Raw genomic sequence first — 20,678 nt, 5'->3', positions numbered from 1 at the left:
CGGAGGTGAATCAGAGCGTGTCACATCACCCGGTACACAATGGGTACACAGCCACGGTACATAGCAAGGAGGTGATGTGGCATGCTCTGATTCGCCTCCGAACGGCATTCGGTGTACGTGTAGAATAATTGATCCTTATGATGATCCGATTAGGAGCGTAGATATATTAGATTTGGTTTATGGTCAGAAAGGTAAAAGACTTGGTTAGAAAATATTAGAAATGTCATTTCTTTATTAGAATTTAAATGAGAATTTGACCTTTTACATGACATAATGGAGAAAAAGAATTCATGTAACTGACCTCATGTAGTGAGATAAAGATTTATTGTTGATTATTTATTAAACCAGAATTCAATATCTCTATGTATTCTATGATTCTTTTTGGAAAATTTTAATAGTATTTTATTTTGGCTTCTAGTTCCTTATTTGTCAACTATTATAATGCATTTCCTCTTTTAACCTATTACCTTATTAAAATATTACACGTACAGTAATGATTTTCATTATATTTGCATAATATTAATGTGTTCTAATTATCAGATGGTCAAATCCAATCAGTTTACATATTAAAAAGTATAAATGATTGATATAAGGTTCAGGATAATATAATTAAATTTCAGCAAACTACTACATTTTTAAATTCTTAATTCAAAAAATTAGGTTTTTATAACATTAACTAATGAAAAAATAGAAAATATCATTGACTTAACACGAGAAAAAAAAATTGAATTTGAATTTTAATTAATTTTTATTATCTATCTCATTAAGGCTTCGTTTGGGACGTTTTTGTTATTGCTTCTTAAAGCAGCTTTACTAGAAAGCTGCTTTAAGAAGAAATAAGAAAGTTGTTCCAAAAGAAGTCTAAATTTTTGAAAGAGGCATCCTTTCACATAAAATATAGAAATATTTTAGTTGTACTATTCATACTATTCATTCAAAGTTTAAATTAATTAATTCTTCTTTTTCATAAGGATGTGAAAGTAGTTTTTTATTATTTTTATTATTTTTGAATATTTTGTTGTTTGTATTTGTATTATATGAATTTGATAACTAAATCAATCATATGTAAAATATTATATGCAACCCTTCAAAGCCACCAAAGTCCAAGACATATTTTCTTTTAAAATAATTTATTTTCTTTTTCTATCCTTGTCTTACTACTCATCTTTCTTGTCCAAGCATTCTCTTGTCTTCTTGCATCTCTTCTCCTATTTTACTTCATTTATTTTTTCGAGAAACCCAATTTTAAAGTAGCCAAACAAAACTTTCAAAGAACCATATGGACCAACAACCCTCCCTCATTGTCTTCTCTTATCTTCTCATATCTTAGCATATCCTATTCCTAAGATTATATCAAAATATTTATATCTTTGATGCTCATGCTTAGGCTACTTGGCTCAAGATTTTATCCATTTCCAAATATTACATACATACCGTTTTATTTCATGTTATTTACATATCTAACACTCAAAATATTAATATTACATGTCTACCACCCATAGAACAAGTATAACTACATGGAATGTGCGGTAGACATGTAATATTAATGTTTTGAGTGTTAGATATGTAAATAGTATGAAATAAAGTTGTATGTATGTAAATAGCCCTTACTTCTTTCATAATTTGCTTATCTTAATTAAAAAACCACAGCGTCATTTTCTCATTTCGAAATCAAATTATATGATACATCATTAAATAGAACAACTCAAACCCTAAACCAACAAACAAACCCTAGAATAGTTCAAGCAATGAGCCATGCATGAATTGATAAGTCACAATAGAAAGTAAGAAACATAGAAGTTGAATATTATTGCTTAATTTGATTCATTAATCTCTCTTTATAGAGAAATTATTTGGTGTTTGCTCTATGTGTGAAATATAGAAGTTCACTTTAGTTGTCGCTAAAGTATCTATTTTATTCTGTATTATTAATAATAAACGTGTCAGACCGCTCTTTCTTCTCAATAACGAACCGTTAGTCTCTCTCTTCTTTTCATTCTAAATTTAGGTTTTGTTTGGAATGTCTTTATTACTATTTCTTAAAGCAGCTTTCTTATAAAAAAAATTTAATTTTTATGCTAAAAAGCTGCTTTAAGAAGTAGTTAGAAAATGGTCCCAAACGAAGTCTTAGACTGAAAACGATTATAAATATCTATTTAATTTTTCTATCGTATATTACTAAGATCCACATAGCTTATCATGGATAAATGTTTATTATTCATTTTTAGTTTTTTAAAAATCTCAAATATAATAATAAAAACAATTATTTAGTTATCAATAATGAAATATCGTTCAGATGCTGTCGGCACAGACTCTTTCACCTAATTATCACCTCGAATAGATTTATTCTCAATAAATTTAGCCATAATAAATTTATATTACTAATTTAATTTTATAAATTTAAGTAAATAATATTAATCTCAAAACTCATTGTAATAAAATTTTAATCAATCCTAATTTTCTCCAAATATTCAACAGACGCCGTAATTTTTTTTCTTAAGATAAATTAATTTTGACTTATTATGTAGGACAGAATGTATGGTTAAATAATAGGACAGACAATCCAATCCATTGGATTGAATATTTATTAATATTCACTTTCTAACCAATATTTAACTAATGAAGCTAGGGGTTCAAGCCAGCAAAGATGGCTCGTGAGCCATCTCAAACTCGGCTCCGCCCTGCATCAAGCTTCAGAAACTGGGTTAGCTGGTCGGGTCGGATCAACTCGATAACCCGCACAGGTTAGGTCCGGTTGGAATTCCTCATCCGTTTGCAAAACCCGATCGGATTAGCGTCAACCCGTTTGGACCCGTGTCTATTTGGGTTGGACCCGAACACGACCTGTTGACTTGTTTTGACACCCATAAACTTTACTCGATAATGAGCTTGAGAGTCAGGCTTATCGAGTCACGAGTTCGAGTTTAAGATTAAGCTTGAGCTCAAGCTTTGCTTAGTCTGTTGAGCTGACTTGATTAATATTAACTAATATATCTTTGTTTGTATTAGCCAAATTAATTATTTTTTATCCATATTCAAAATAAGAAATCAAGTTTCAAAATGGGTCAATATTGAACATTCTTATTGAGCTCGAGTCTCACATTTTTCGCTTGAGCCATGCTCAAGTTCGAGCTCATTATAAATTAAAATGAGCCCGACTCAGTTAAGAAAGAACTTGCCTCATTTAAAAAAAAGTATTCACATAATTTTCAATTGTTTGTAATTTTTTTTTTCTCTTTTTTGAATACTTTATAAATGTTTGGCTATATTAGGTAGTTTCTTTTTTTTTTGGAGGATTTTAATTGGGTCAAAAATCAATTTGGATTCATGCATGCCGGATAGGTCGACTATGGAAGCCATATATTTATTAAGAGGTTTGATGGAGAAATATAGAGAAAATAAGGAGGATCTATATATGATATTTATTGATTTAGAAAAAACATATGATAAAGTTCCAAGAGAAGTGCTATGGAGAGTTCTTGAAAAGAAAGGAGTCAATAATGCTTATATTCAAATCATTAAAGATATGTATGCAGGAGCTATTACTTGTGTTCAAACACAAGGTTGATTGACCAAGTATTTCCCTATTTCGGTTGGGTTACATCAAGGATCAGCCTTAAGCCCATATCTTTTTGCTTTAGTCATGGATGTTCTCACTAGACATTTGCAAGAGGATGTACCTTGGTGTTTGCATTTTGCTGATGATATTCTTCTTATTGATAAGACTAGAGAGGGAGTTGAAGGTAAACTTGAATTATGGAGGTCAACCTTAGAGTCTAAAGGTTTTCATTTGAGTAGATCTAAAACGGAATATATGAAGTGTAATTTTAGTAGTAATAGACCTAGTGAGGAGATTGTGACTTTGGGTGATCAAGTCATTAATAAGAGTACAAGTTTTAGATATCTTGGATCTATTGTTCAGAGTGATGGTGAAATAGATGGGGATAGTATCCTCACTTACACCCCTAAGTGAGGTCTGCAATGCTTTATGGTGCCGAATGTTGGCCATTAAAAGAGAAGCATAATGCTAAGTTAAGTGTGGCAGAGATGAGGATGTTCAAGCGGATGAGTGGCTTTACCCTTAGAGATAGGATACGAAATGAGCATATACGTGAAAAGGTTGGAGTAGCTCCAGTGGAAGATAAGATTAGAGAGAGTCAGCTTAGATGGTTTGGTCACATAAAACGACGGCCTTCCGATGACCCGGTTAGGAGAGTAGAGGTATTAAATTTGACTTATGTTAAGAAAGGTAGGGGTAGACCTAAAAAAACTTGAATAAAAAATATTAGGAATGACCTTTCTTTATTAGATTTAAAAGAGAATTTGACTTTTAATAGGACACAATGGAGAAAAAGGATTCATGTAGCCGACCCCACGTAGTGGGATAAAGGCTTAATGTTGTTGTGGAGGATTTTAATTGGGAGTAGTGTTATTTTTATGTTTAACTCATTAAGGGTGAAAATAAAATTCAAGATTTTATAGCAAATATTTTCATGAATTTATATTTATATTTATATTTTATTTTTTGAGAAAAACCCACAGAAAAGGCCTACGCTATAATGTAAAATTCATGTTACAAGTTCTTAAAGAATTCAAAGGCCTCTAAAAGTACATCATTTAAAGAAAACCTACGAGCCTTAGATTCTATCTAGATACAAAATCAAATTAAATTAAAACCAAGACATCTGAACGAGACACCCAAGGGAGGAAAGCCAAATCCAGCACCTGACCAACAACAACAACCAACAAGAGTGAATTAACAAGGGAAAGGAGAACATGAGAAATAAAAAAAAAAATCAGCAGAACCCAACTGAGCACAAACCACCCAAAGCCTAAAGCCAAGAACAAAATCAGAAACCAGCAGCCACCAACAGAGCTCACCACCAGGAACAAGAGGGTTGAACAAAGCCAACAATCGACAGGCCCACAACAAACCAACAATCAAGAAGCCCCCAATGGGCAAAAGATCCAAACACACCAAGCCGACCCAATAACAACAACAGACAAAAAGAAAGAAAAGAGCAAGAGAAACAACCACAACAGAAGGACTCACACCGCAGCCCGCACAAAAACCCCAAAGGCCACCCGAGCAGACACCTACCAAACCTGAACAAGGGCCAAACCAACAGAGCGAGAACCAACCAAAAAATACCACATCCTACTAGGTAGAAACCACCTAATAATACAACATGAGTTACTTTCTTTTGTGTTTGCACCGACGACATTTTCCACCCCCATGGGCGAAGGCCTTCTCCACTAAGCAATTCACATTCAAATTAAACATTGCATTAAACTCCTCCTTGGGCCCATCCAACTCATTCCCCTCACCCCTACCAGATGAGGAGAAAGACTCATCCATCCAATTGGTTTGGGACACAAAAGCATCATATATATCCAAACAAGCTTTCAACTCCTCATTGAAAATAACAGTCATAGGAACATCAACAACAGACACCCTCCCCTCGAAAACCACCAAGGAAGGATCAAAAGATGGTAAGGAAGATTCATCAGAAGCATCAACTATACCACTACTTGACTCATTCAGCACCACGGTGTTAACATTACACAATTCCAAATTAACCACATCCAAGTCTTGAGAGACACCAGATACAATACACAATGGATCCTTCGCAACACCAACTGGGAAAATAACCTCACAACCCTCTTGCACAGGACAAACCAAATCCTCACCATAAATAGCACACTGATTCTTAGAGATAGTAACAACAAGACCATAATCTCTAAATCACCTTCATTACCATTAATAAGATCAAAATTTTCTGAGGAAAGGGCAACCACAATTGGAACCACAGGGCCAATAGAGGCCAAAACCACGGGCTCAAACTAAAGCTCATTACTACTAACAACAAACAAGCTCAACATCACCAACAACACCAATATCCCAATTCTCAAGCAACACACTATCACCTATATTACAATACTAAATGCCTAGAGGGCTAGACACCCTCATTAATTGGAGGGGGTTCAACACTGGGAAAAAGATTAAGATGGGATGTAAAACACGACATTCTTCTTTCGAATGACCTAATGAATTGCAGTGCACACAATAAGCAAGGAATTCTTCCATTATCACAGACTGGATGTAACCCAAGTTATCGGGACCAACCCAAACTTTATCAGGAAAATGTTTGGTAACATCTAACACCACAAGGACACGAGCAACAGACGGCCGAGAACTAGACAAAGTAGCATTATTGGTTTTTAAAGGTCTACCAAAAAATAAATGTATATTTTATCTATACAATTAATGTATATATTAGGGAAGTTTCTATTTTACCCTCTATGAAAATTATTTTCTTGATATATATGTCTTCTTATATTTTGCTTTTATTTAGGGAATTTGACTTTATATGCACTATAATTCTTGAAATTGGACAAATATGTCTGTTATTTTATTCTTTGGGTAAAGATGTCTGAAATTTCATCGCGGCTGGAAAAATATCCCAAAACTTTGAATAGATGCATTGGTTTATATAAACACCTTATTATCCTTCATTTATTCTTGCTTGCGAATAATAGCATAGGTATTTTATTTTGTGTGGACCTCTTAGGAATGTTTCACCAAAAAATAAAATATCAGACATATCTTCTCAATTTTAATGATTATTAGGCATATAAAGTCAGATTTCCTTTTATAATATATTTTACATCAAAAAAAATTATTATATTTTTATAGTCTGTAAATTAAAATCATATAATTTCATATTATTAAATATAATAGAAAAAAATCATGCATCAATTTCTTATGCCCCTGATAAAAATTCTATCATGATCTCCTAACCCAATAATTTCTCCAAAAAATTTCATACCATCTTTTGGAGAAATTATTGGGTGAGGAATCCGAATGCATTTCGAGACGAATCCGGATGCGCCATGTCATTGGATGCACTGAGCCCCGAAGTGCATCCGATGACATGACATGCGTTGATTGGAATCCGAATGCACGCACACAATAATTTCTCCATATTTTGGCCTAACTATGAGCCCTAAAACAATTTTAAGCTGAGAACTCATTCCTTACTAGAGAACTAAATAATTCATAAAGGTGCAAAGCTCAAAAAAATATACAGCTTGAACATATTTATTACCATTAAAGTGCTGTTTTACTTAAAGTAAAATGAGTGAATTTTTTAAAAAAAAATATTAATGTTCAATTGAAAGTAAAAATAACGTAGAATAAAATTTTGAAGTATTTGAAATGTATCTTTTGGATTTGACATTCATTAGTTTTTGGAGATTTCCAAATACTCTAGAAAATTTTTGTAATTGTCATCGTCCTTTCCCACTTGTTGTTGTTGACCTTTGCCACCAGCTGTCTCCGTCAGCCATCGCCTCGCCAACAGCGGCCACCTGCAAAACAATCGTTGCTACCGTTGGCCAACACCATTCATCATTGTCATTGGCCACCATTGCCCACTGCTAGGCACCGTTGCTGCCCACCATTTATTCCCACCAACACCCCATGCCACCGACTACTCTCTAGTTGATATCGGCCATTGTCATATTTGAACTTTTACATTTCATTCATTTTCTTTTACGCTCTTTTATAATCCATTATACATATAGTTGAGGTTATTTTGTTGGGAGATATTTAAGGCCTATTTTATAAAATAGAAATTTTAAACAATAAAAAAAATAGAATTATCACTCATATGATAAAATATTTAAAATCAGCTTAAATTAAACAACACAAACATCTAAAGATCTAATAAGGAAAATTAAATAGTATACTAATCTCTAACTAATTCAATTTTAATATATCTCTGATACTTTTGGCATCTTCTGCATGTTGATCCTATAATAAAATAAACAACTATTTGAATCAGAGCAGGGTTTTGAACCCACTCTTAATTGTGATTAACAATTGTTTAATTAAATCTCTCTAATTATATTACAAACTTTGAAAGATTAGCAGATTCACATGCAAATAGATCCATGTTGGATGATAAAATATGAGAAATTATACACCAAAAGGAACTTTGTTTAATAAAAAGCTAATGTCATGAGGATTCACTAAAATCTTTATGTTTTCAAGTCAACAAGAATGAGCTTGGACAAATACCTAACATCCTTTGAAGATCTCTAATTTAAGACAAATAAATCATCATGCATCTTTTAGAGAAAATATGGCATAAATAACTTTGACAACAAAGATCCTTAATTTGTTTAGTCATATATATATATATAATTGGTATATTAGGGTTGTCCCTTCTTGAAGTAGTTCTTGATGATATATCAAGAATTTCATCTCATCAAACATAAATTCAAATAAAAATTTTTGGATCTTAAGGATGAAGCACTTGCACTGTTGGAGGAAAACCATTTTGATATAACAGGAGTGGTCACAATATTTATCGCTAGTATTTTACGAGTAAAATTTTATCTCAAAATTAGTTGCGAGTTATAAATGAATTGATATAGTGATGGCAGTTATATATTGTGGCAAAGTTTTTGCAAAAACTAACTGCAAACTTCTTGATGCAGCTGGAGCTCCATGTGATTTATTTTTACTTGCAATATTGCTAAACTAGTCGCAAATATCAATTCGATCAAAAACTCCTAATCATGCATCATCATAATGATCACCACCAATATTGTCATCATCATCATCGTCCATAACACTACCTAGAGAACCTTGTTTTTATAGTTCTTTCAACATAGATTGCATACATCTCATTCTTCTAGTGGGTCGATATAGTCATCTATCAATTCAAAAGCATCAAATACTATGGATGAGAATAATAATAAGGATGAAGAGGAAAATAAAAAATGCACTCGAGTGGATGTAGATTTACCAAAAAAATTGGAATTTAATGTGGAAAATCTTGCAACAAATGCTAATTGATTTTTTTTAACTGCATATTTCGGTCGCAAGCATGGATGAAAAAAGTTGCAAAAAAACTTAAAATAATTAATTTAGGCCCCCTCAATAAATTTTCTAGCTCCGCCACTGGCATCATGTAAATATGTCAAAATCTTACAATTGAAATTTTTGTAATAAAAAAATAGTATGCTTATCATCATATAAGAAAATCTTTAAATCAATTCATGTTATCTATACATGTTGCCTATCTCTTCATCAGTTATATTACACATCCCATCTCGTTATGTCACTCATATTAGTTGATAAGAATAATGCAATAAATATAAAACAATAATGAGGTGGCATGCACTCATTGGCCAGCTGTTTTATCCTTCGTACGCATTGTCTATATTCTCAGTGTAACATCTCTTTGTACAGTGGACAAGACTAATGCAATACAAGTCTTTATTTCTCTTTACATCTTCCCTGTACTTTATTTCCTCTTTCTGGTCTGTCTTATTTTGATTCAAGAACCGCAATGTTCTACATGGTATCAGAGCTAGCGATCGAGTTGGGCAATTATGGCGAACTCATATTCCTCCCAAACTGAAGAACATGATGCATCCATATTTTAAGATACGCCGGTTCTTTCTTCCACTTTGAAGGTCGTGGTTTCAAATCTCAAAACGATCATTCAAATCCAACTTACACCCGAGAACTACTCAATATGGAAATCGCAAATCTCCAAAATTCTTCGGGCAAATGGGTTTGAATCTTATCTTGACTCAAATTTATCTAAACCTGCTTGTCTTCTTGATCATCTCGATGGCTCATCTTCGCATAACCCCGCCTATTCCCACTGGTTGCTCACGGACCAAAATCTGGCCGCGACAATATGTTCCACCATCTCGTCACTGACCTTGACTTATATAATAAATCTTGAAACTACCTCTGAGATTTTTCATACTCTTGAAACTCGGTTTCACTCCACAAATCTTTCCAAGGTTTTTCAACTAAAGAACAAATTACATCACATTTCCCTCAAGAACTCCACTATGACACAATACCTTGCCGATATCAAATCATTAGTTGATCAAATTGCATCTGTCGGTTCCAAACTAGATACCGAAGACATTGTTCTTCATATTCTCAATGGCCTCCCACCATCTTAGCAATTTTTCAAAACCTCTATTCGAACCATGTTATCTCCTATTATTCTTGACATCTTTATGCTCTTCTTCTTAGTGAAGAAATCAATCTTTCTTCTGATGCGGCTCGTACATCTTCCATTGATCCTAACTTGGCCCTCTTCTCCAATCGAGGTCTAGGACGCCGATCCAGAGGACGTGCGTCTCATGGCTTCAATGGCACAAACAGACCCACCCCAAATCAGCCCATTACTTGTCAAATTTGTCTCAAGAAAGGTCATTCGGCACCAAATTGTTGGCACTGTCTAAACGTGCAGTATATTCTATAGTCTACAAATCAATCAAACACTGCTCTGCTTGCTAGAAATGCAAGATCCTCTACATAATGTTTTATTGACTCAGAAGCATCATCCCATCTTACTAATTCTCTTGAGAATTTGACCGTCTCCTCATCGTATCCTGGAGCAGATGGCATCACCATAAGTGATGGTAGCTCGGTCGGTATAGCTAATTCTGGTGCAGGTCCGCTCGTAAGCTGAATCTTTCTCAACTCTTTCATACCCCTACACTTCAATACAATTTGCTATCTATTTCGCAGCTTACTAAAGATAACAATATACCTATTTTTTTTATCCTAATGGTTTTACTTTGAAGGATCCGAAGACACAGGAAGTTCTGCTTCGTGGACCATGTAGCAACAGCCTCTACCCCATCCGCACCACTAATACGGCATCCCAGTAGCTTGCTTACTCGACGACCGCATCACATTTGTTTTCTTGGCACAATAGATTGGGCCACCCTAATAAATGCACTTTACATTATATATATATTTTTAATTCTCATTTGCATATAGATGTTAATAAGTTTTCTTGCCATTAATGTAATAACTCCAAGGGACATAAACTTTCTTTTAAAAAGTCTTTAAATTGCAAGAATTCCATTTTAGATCTTATACATTCCGATATTTGGGGGCCTGCACTTGTTGCCTCGACAAAATGGTTTTTTATATTACATTATTTTCGTTGATGATTTTTCTCGATTTATTTGGCTCTTTCCAATGCATTATAAGTCTGAGCTCAACAATATATTCATTAATTTTAAAGCTCAGATTGAAAAACATACCTCTAAACAAATCAAATGCATTTGTACTGATGGCGGAGGTGAATATCTTAATCATACTTTCACTAACTTTCTTCAGGCTCATGGCATAGCTCACCAAATTTTGTGTCCTTATAGGAGTGTCAATTTTTGACACAATCCGAAACACTACCCGAACCCGACCCGGAAAAATTCGGGTTCGGGTCAACTCGGACCCGAAACAGGTTAGGTTCGGGTTCAACAAATCAACCCATTTTAAAAATCGGGAAGGGTTTGGGTTGACCCAGCAACCCGAAAATGACCCGAAATTGACATGAAAACTCCTATTTGACTCAGAAACCTGAAATTGACCCATTTTTTACCCAATTTTGACCCGAAAATCAAAGATTGACCCGATTTTTGACCCGAAAACTAGCAATTTTAGGTAAACTTCAGGTCATTCGTGTCGGGTCGGGTTGACCCGAATCCAAATCGGGTCGGGTTTGGGTTGACCCGAACAGTGCCGGGTCAATTTTGGGTTTGACCCGAACCCGACCCGTTGACCCGAATTGACACCCCTATGTCCTTATACACCAGAGCAAAACTGTGTAGCCGAACGAAAGCACAGACATATCATTGAAACATCTAGATCACTTCTTTATACGGCCCTTATTCCTTACCTCTATTGGTCGGATGCTGTCTTAACTACATTTTACTTAATTAATTATATGCCTTAATTCCAATACAACCAATAATTAACATCTCTCCTTTTGAACTATTACACAACACTAAACCTGACTACACTCACCTGCGTACTTTTAGTTGTGCTTGTTTTCCTCTCATACCCTCTCATGATCGTCATAAACCTCAACCGAAAATAAAATCATGTGCATTCATTGGATACTCAGATACTTACAAGGGATATAAGCGCTTAGATCCCTCTACAAATAAAATTACTATATCCAAGCTTCTAATTTTTTATGAACAATATTTTCCTTTTTCTCACATACCACGAACAGTTCTTCAAAACCCAACACTCCTTCACAGCTTCTTTTAACTCCTTGTTCGCTGCAAACCTCCTCTACCCACTCATCCTGATCTCCTCATAAGCCTTCTAAAACAACATCTCACATTTTCATCAAAACTTTGCATTCTGGTGTCAATTCAGCAACCACCACAAATCCTATTCTTATGCCCTCCGCTGAATCTTCTCTCCCCAATGTTCGTCACCCCATGGTTACTAGAAGAAAAACTGGCTCATTAAAGCCTACGGTTCATTTCATTCTTCTTCATCAACACTGTTCTAATGACACCCGTTCAGATCCCACAAGCTACACTGAAGCTGTTAAACATCTTGAGTGGCGAAAAGCAATGGACGATGAATTCCTTGCATTACAAAAATAGGGTACTTGGAGTCTTGTTCCACCTCCGGACTCATTGGTATTAGGATGCAAATGGACATATCGAACAAAGCTTAATACAGATGGATCGATTGCTAAACACAAAGCTAGACTGGTTGCACTTGGGAATAATCAAGAATTTGGTCTCGATTATACAGAGACATTTAGTCCCGTTGCTAAACTACCAACTACTTGTATATTACTTTCTATTTCTCTATAAAACAATTGGCAGGTTAAATAACTTAATGTCGCAAACGCATTCCTTCATGGCAGTCTAACATAAACAATTTATATGAAGCAACTGAAAGGGTTCAAGGACTCCACTCATCCAAACTACGTTTGTCTACTTCACAAAGCTCTTTACGGTCTCAAGCAGGCTCCGAGACAATGGTATAACACTTTCACAGAGTATCTGCTTTCACTCGGGTTTACAAATAGTAATTATGATCCTTCACTCTTTATATTTAATTAATCACATTTTTAAATATTTTTACTTATATATGTAGATGATATTCTTATTACTAGTAATAATTCAATAATGCTTTGTAAGATCTTGGATCACTTAAGTGCAAGATTCTCCATGAAACATCTTGGCGAGGTTCATAATTTTCTCGGCCTTCAAATCGATCGGCAAGATCAACAATACTTTCTTTCACAAAAATAATATGCAACGTCGATTCTTCAGCAAGCTCATCTAACCCAATGCAACTCCATTGCCAACCCATCTTGTACGAAACTGCCAAAGGTTTTTCCACAAGAATCAATCCTATCAGATCCCATAATATATTGGAAGCTTACGGGTTCTCTTCAATATTTAACCCTTACGCATAAATATATTTCCTATAGCGTCAATCTTCTGTCTCAACACATGCATAATTCACTGTCATAACACACCTTCCTGCTCAAACGGCTACTTCGTTAAATCAAAGTTATGTTGGATTTTGGTTTACCTATTACAAAATCTAACCTTCAACTTACTTCCTTTCAGATGTTGAATGGGCTGATGATCCACGTCCCAAAAATCTACATCCGAATTTTGCTCTTTTCTAGGCGACACCCTTATATCTTGGGCAGTTAAGAATCAACACACTGTCTCCAGATCCTCAATTGAATCAGAATATCGAGCGCTAGCAGCTCTAATAGCTGATGTCATATGGCTACATAAACTTTTGACCAAATTTGGCATAGCTCAAGTGAAACTAACGGATCTCTGCTATGATAACACTTCCGCTATTGCTCTCTCCAACAATTCTGTATTTCACGCTCGTACAAAACACATCAAAATTGATCAGAGATTTGTTTGTGACCACATACAACACAAGAGCATTCAGATACTTCCAATCAACACAATGATCAAGTTGCATACATTTTTACAAAATCTTTATCTACACCACGCTTTCAAACACTTTGACTCAAACTGATGGTTATCCAAAACCCATCAATTTGTAGGGGCCTATTAGTAGATAAGAATAATGTAATAAATATAAAATAATAATGAGGTGGGATGCACTCATTGTCCAGCTATTTTATCGTTCTCACGCATTGTTTATATATTCGGTGTAACACCTCTTTCTACAGTGGACAAGACTAATGCAATACAAGTCTTTTTTTCTCTTTACATTTTCCCTGTACTTTATTTCTGCTTTCTGGCATGTCTTGTTTTGATTCATGAACCACAAGGGTCTACAAGTCAATCAATCATTCTTTCATTATCATTCAATCATTCTATTCAATCCTTTACTTCAGTCCATCAATCATTATAGTGGCATCAATATATATACTTCGTAAAAATAATCAATAACAAAAATAAGTGTCTCGACATCAGTATCCGTACAATATCAATACACAATAATCAGTATTTGTATTCAGTAATCAATATCTATAATTAATATCAATATTCAATTATTAGTATCACTAATTGATATCTCTGTATCATATATTTAATTGAGGGTATCTTGATCTTGCTTCTACCCTTATAACTCTCAATCACCCGCCCCTTATGACTCTTAATTAGTGTACTACTTATAACTCTTCTTGAATCACATGAATCAATCACCCTGATTCCTTATAATTCTTAATCAGTCTCACTCTCATGAATGAATCGATGAATATTTGAGGTTATCACATGGGGGGGTATCATTTCATATATTTGATATAAATCAAAATATCATTTTAATCAAATCAATATCACATTCTAGTATATATCACTCATATCAATCATTTCAACACATATTACATTTCAGTATTATCATATCAAATCTGAGCACATCATTTTCAACCTATTTTTAGTATATATTTTCCCTATCATTTTATCCAAAAAAATTTTATGCATATTTAACTAATAAAAATGTAATAAAATCATATCATATTATTCATAATGATCAAATTTATAATATATCAAATGTTACATATGAAAGCTTACAAAAATTATGAGATAATGCATTTTTTGTTAATTTAGGAGATGGAAAATTTTTAGAAACAAATTTATCAAAAAAATTGTAATAGGAACGACGTACAAAAGGCCATGGAGAGTTTCCTCTATCCTCTGTCCTCTTCCCTTCCTCCCTTATCTTCTTCCTCCTTCAGTTTCTTCCCGATCAAGGTCGTGTTGAGTGCAGAGAGGTAGAGAAAATGATATATATATATATATATATATATATTGCACAACACCGTAGAGCCATTATCAGTGCCGCAGCGCTACCAGTTGAATCTACAAGTATTGTAAAATAGAGACACATACGCCAGAACGCTCCAAAGCACAACGCTCAAGCGCTCTAGTTTAAACATACATTCAAAAATTCATAATTTTCATTTACCAAATACTTTTCGTATCTTTGGGTTATTACAACATCATCATCCATTCAAGCAAATATTATTTTGTATTGCTAATATGATCATCATTGGCTTTCTTGATGACATATATTAATGAAAATTCTTCTTTTATGATAGTAGCTTTCATCCAAAAACTATACTTTTTGAATTTTCCATATGTGAACACTCTTTCACTCCGTAGTATTTTTAGGTCATCAATAAATGACCTTAGAAAACATCTAAATTTGTTGTAGGACTTCATGTCAAATGATTAATGTCAAGAAAATTCAAATACTTCATGCATGTATCCACTCGTTTTCCTTCAAATATAAAGCGGTCTCAACAAGATCACCTAACATGTGAAAAATAAAAAACCAGTCAGATATTTGCAAAGCACAACTTAGCTCACAAAAATGGAAGAAGACACTTGAAGATGATAAATATGGATAGCCTTTGGCCCAAGATACTTATTCACATGGGGGAAAAATACAAAATAAAGGAAAAGGAGGATAAGTCTATAATTGATCATATAATTGGGAAGTAAAGAAAATAGGTTTGAAGTCTTTCAAGAAAAGGAGGAAGAGAGGAAAGATGTACTAAAAAATTAAGATTTGCATTAGTTTAACTTTATAGACTTTATCCATAGGGAATTGAAGAGGAAATACTCAATATATAAGAAATATAAATATAATATAGAGGATAAACATTATTGCTAAACAAAGCCAGATGAGTAATTAGGGATGCATAAAATGATAAAAAGAAGGAGAAGGTGTCATTTAAATGGGTCAAATCTCAACATTTTTAATCATACCCTTAACATAATTCTAGAGGGTGAGCTTTTTTATTGAAAAACATGCTTATGATTGGTTATTGCAAGGAGTCATTGTAGTCACTGAAGAGTGAAATGTAGTTCTTTTTTATCCTTTAACTATAGAACACATGGACATTCCTAATTTATATCATATGGGGCAAGCTTGAGATGTTAAGTAGTAGGTGGTGACATGCAAAAGGTTTAACATTGATAGTTTTGCCACCTATCCATAACGCAACATCTAGAAGAAAATTATTGTCTAAACCTTTTATGTAAGAAATTGATGCAAGATTAGATATATAATTAATGTCACATAATTGGAAATTGGCATATATTATTTGGGGTGACCACACAGGAGATGAGGTACTCGCCAAAGTGCTAGAGGAGAATTGAGGAGACAAAAGGGGCTCGATAAGCATTGATTCTAAAAGTTGCAAACAAAAGCTAGGAGTTTGGTAAGGAGTCGACAAATAACTATATAAGATATGTCAATTATAGGCTTGAAAGCTAGGATTTTGGTTAGGAGTTGAAAAATAATGATATAGGAGATATTGCTATAAAGCCGCTAAATAGATGGTTGATGGATCCAAAAGAAATATTGGAACTAAGCAGTTTTATGTGCTTAGACAACATCAAAGAAAACATTAGTTATGTACTACCAGGTAAAATAACCTACCGATATAGTAGAATGCCAAAAGAGGTAATTGGGCTTAGAGAGCCTTGGAAGTTGATCTTGTGTTGAAAGAGGTAATTGGGCTTAGAGAGCCTTGAGTGATTAGGCTTGACTAATCTAGTGGTTAATTTGAATTGTAAATATTGAATGATTTAATCAAAGAAGGAAAAAAAGGGGAGATGATAGGAAATGATTCTAAAAGTGGTAGCTAAAAGCTAGAATTTTACATAGAAGTTAGAATTCTAGTCAAAATTCAATAAGTAATGATATAGAAGATAAAAACAATAGAGTAAAAAGGTAGAGGATTAATAAATATGAGAGAAAAGTTGAAACTAGGATGTTTGCCATATTTTACTGGCAAACATCATTCATGAAGTTGTGAGGAAGATGATAGAAAAATCTAAGTAGAATGACAAATCGGGTAACTAGACTAAGAACCTTGGGACTTGGTCATGGGTTGAGTTCTCAATTTGATCAGTTTGGCGAGTTAACCCTAACAGTAACTATCAAAGTAGCACATATCAAACCTATATTGAGAGCAAAAAATTAGGTGTTACAGTCCATGGCTTTGAATTGCTCTCAAGAAAAATATTACTTCAACATACAAAATATTTAACAATTATCATTATTTCTTGTCAATCTCAAATTTGATCTCTAAACTTGCTCAAAATTGTTCCTATCAATTTAGAGTGCAATATGTCATATTTATTGGCTTCATGGTGTTGAGAGCTTTGGAATGGTAAATCATACTCATTAATCAAATACTTCAACAATAATGACCATCAGAACACTAACATGGCACCACCACTATTGATCATTGGTTAATTGCATGCCATTACAACATCACAATCAAATTGATTAAGTTTATCAGGGAAGGATGTGTTTAACCAAATCCATTGTTAATAAGAATATAAAATATTCCAATATATTACCAGATAATAATACCTCACTAAAAGAGATATAAATATTTCACAACTTCAATTATTTTATATATAATGAATTCGTATATCATAGATAGTTCCAGAGTGATAATTTTTTCTTGAAGCCTAAAGTTGGTGATCCCAACTCCAATTTATTCACTAATTTCAATTAACTAGTCATCCCCCTCTTGAAGGAGAAGGTCTATTCATGTCTGCTCACCATTGTTGCTAGAGCTATCACCTTTTGGATTTCTCACTCCACCACAATATGAGTGTTTTCTATAATGTTAACCTTTATATTGTATTGATGCCTTCTCCAATGTAGAAGGGTGGGCATCTAAAACATTAGACTACAACAAGTAAAATTTTTATCTTTAATAAGATCTGTGATTTTTCTCTTTAATGAGTTTTTCATGTATGAAAAATAATGTATTCCTTATTGTCTTCATTCATCTAATTGTGTGTATATCACCATTTGAAGCAAAGAAGTTAAAGCATCACACTTGCTAACGACATAACTTCTAGTATGTGATAGACCTAATTTTCGCCCAGGAAACTCATAAGAACAATAAATGAGCTCTAATTATAGTTCAAGATTAGCTTAAAATTCTTTGTTGTCATCACAAATTGAGTCAAGCATTGTTATATCTTGGTTTTGTTTTATCTTAATTCCAACAAAATTTGGTTCATAAATATTAGTTTATTCGAGATAAAACTCTACTCCAATGTATAACCATGTATTAATCTATATAAAGATGTAGCTCATCTTGATATGTTGGTTGAGAGTTTTATTTATCAATCAAGAGGTATTGAATTCAACGTATGTGATGTGTGTGAGTTTGTCTTAATTGGCTCAAAAGTCCCAAACACAAACACACACACACACACACACACACACAGATATATATATATATATATATATATCAATTGTGCCTAATTCATTAGTTATAGTTGATCATTTATTCAATTTATGATAGATCCGACGCAAAACCCTAGAAAAATACAAGTAGCAAGAGTGTTTCTTCTAAGTATTCTTTGTCAAGTACTCCTCTACTACACAATTCTCATTGGCGTATTGGTTGAGAGCTAAGGCTTCCAACTAAGAGGTCTAGGGCTCGAGTCTGTGTGTATGCGTTGGGTGTGAGTTTGCCTTAAATGGCCTAAATGTCAAAAAAACAAAAAAATACTCCTCTACTAGCTCTTCTACTACCAACTTTAGAGCTCATTTTCCTAATTTGGAGCATTTAGAGTAGAATATGGATTATGCTTTAGTCAGTTCTATTTTACTCTTGCTTTTTGGTACATTTTACTTCAAAATTTTCCTTAAAATAGAAATTAATTTGTACCTGTAAAATATAGAACACTTCAAAAAAAAAAAAAATTTTTAAGCAAGTGGACTGTGCAGCTTAGCTGTTTATGCTTCATGCTGACTCTTTCATGTTCCCCCTCATATGGCAGTCATGAATTTCTCTTGTCCCCTTTCTTCTGACAGGTAGATGTCCAAACTGTAGATGGTTGAATACCTAAAACTGCTTAAATTTATCTCATTTATGACCAGTTTCATGGATTCAATGATGAAAAGCCAACTTTATACTATATATAAGCTCAAATAATTTTATTATTATTATACTTTATTTTAATAGATGGGCTAGTTTAACTTGAATGTTGGAGGCATCATCATTATCATCATTAGTTTTATCCCAATTATTTAATTATAATTTTTCAAATTAATCATTTTCCATTCATCCCTTCTAATTATAATCTACCTGCTATGTTAAAATCACTGGAGTTAACCCAAAGATGCTTAGTTTGGTTGGTGGGTGAGTACGATTGGGAACCCCCAACCCGTGTTCGATTCCCCTCAAGCGGCAGTGTCTCTTAAGTCGGGTCCCAATAAGTGCGGGTCAGGAGGTTATGTAGGAGTAGATGCCTCTTCCAGGTCAGCAGAGGGATTAGTTACACCACCAAGCGACTCAGAAGCTGAGGTGGCAACGAGTAGATACCCCTGTTCCCAAAAACTAAAAAAATCTAACTCCATGGCTAAATGGCATCATGCTTGATTGCACTATTTGTGTATGTCAGATCTTTTCTTGGAAAAAATAAAAATAAAACTATCACATAACTTTATACTATATTCCAACATCATCTTTGCATTTAACAAATGAAATGAAATAAAGCCTATGATTTTACATGATTGTGAAGATATAACTAAGATATGTTATTTTAACACTTAAATTTAGCACAAGGAGAAAGACTAATTGGATGATGTGATAAGCACAACTATATCAAAGAACATTATGATCAAAGACAACTGAGGTGTTGGTGATGGGCAATAACAACAAATTATTATGATGATTTTCTAAGCCAAGGCGGCTTTGGAAGCAACCATATGTCCAATAAATGCTAATTCATGCTCGTGCTTCATTTGAAGTAATAAAGACAAATAAATATTTTTATATCCCTTCAAATACATCACTCACACATCAGAAGATCATAGTTTAAATTATTACAGGCTGCTTCACTCTCCTCTTTAGCTCTTTCAGTTTATTGTGGTGATTGTTACAGCTTGCTGGGCTCATTTTCCTTTTTTTTTTCCCTTTAAATCTGCATAGACTATGCAATTTCTATGCACCCTTCTTTAAATATGAAGCCTAAGAAGGTTCAGAAGAAAATAATGAATATAAGATGAAAACGGTACAGTGATTCTGGTTAACATTACTTGAAAATCTAAGTAAGCGCAGAATGTGGAACCTGCAGAGAAAGCTAAGTAGGAAAGATTTAGAGTTAGTTATAAGAGTTTTCAATTTCAAAAGAGCTCCCAATGTATCAATGAGCCAAGAACAACTTCAACAAAGGAAGATTTAGGCTTTCGTTTGGGATGGCTTTCTCACTACTTCTTAAAATGACTTTTTAATACAAAAAATTAATTTTTTGAACGAAAAAGCTGCTTTACAAAGCAATATGAAAGCCGTCCCAAACGACGCCTTAAATGCCAATAGTATTATCAATACACA

This window comes from Dendrobium catenatum, unplaced genomic scaffold (assembly GCF_001605985.2).
Source record: "Dendrobium catenatum unplaced genomic scaffold, ASM160598v2 fragScaff_scaffold_247, whole genome shotgun sequence".
In the NCBI taxonomy this organism is placed as follows: Eukaryota; Viridiplantae; Streptophyta; class Magnoliopsida; order Asparagales; family Orchidaceae; genus Dendrobium; species Dendrobium catenatum.
The sequence above is the reverse complement of the archived record's forward strand: the minus strand, read 5'-3'. Positions refer to the sequence as shown.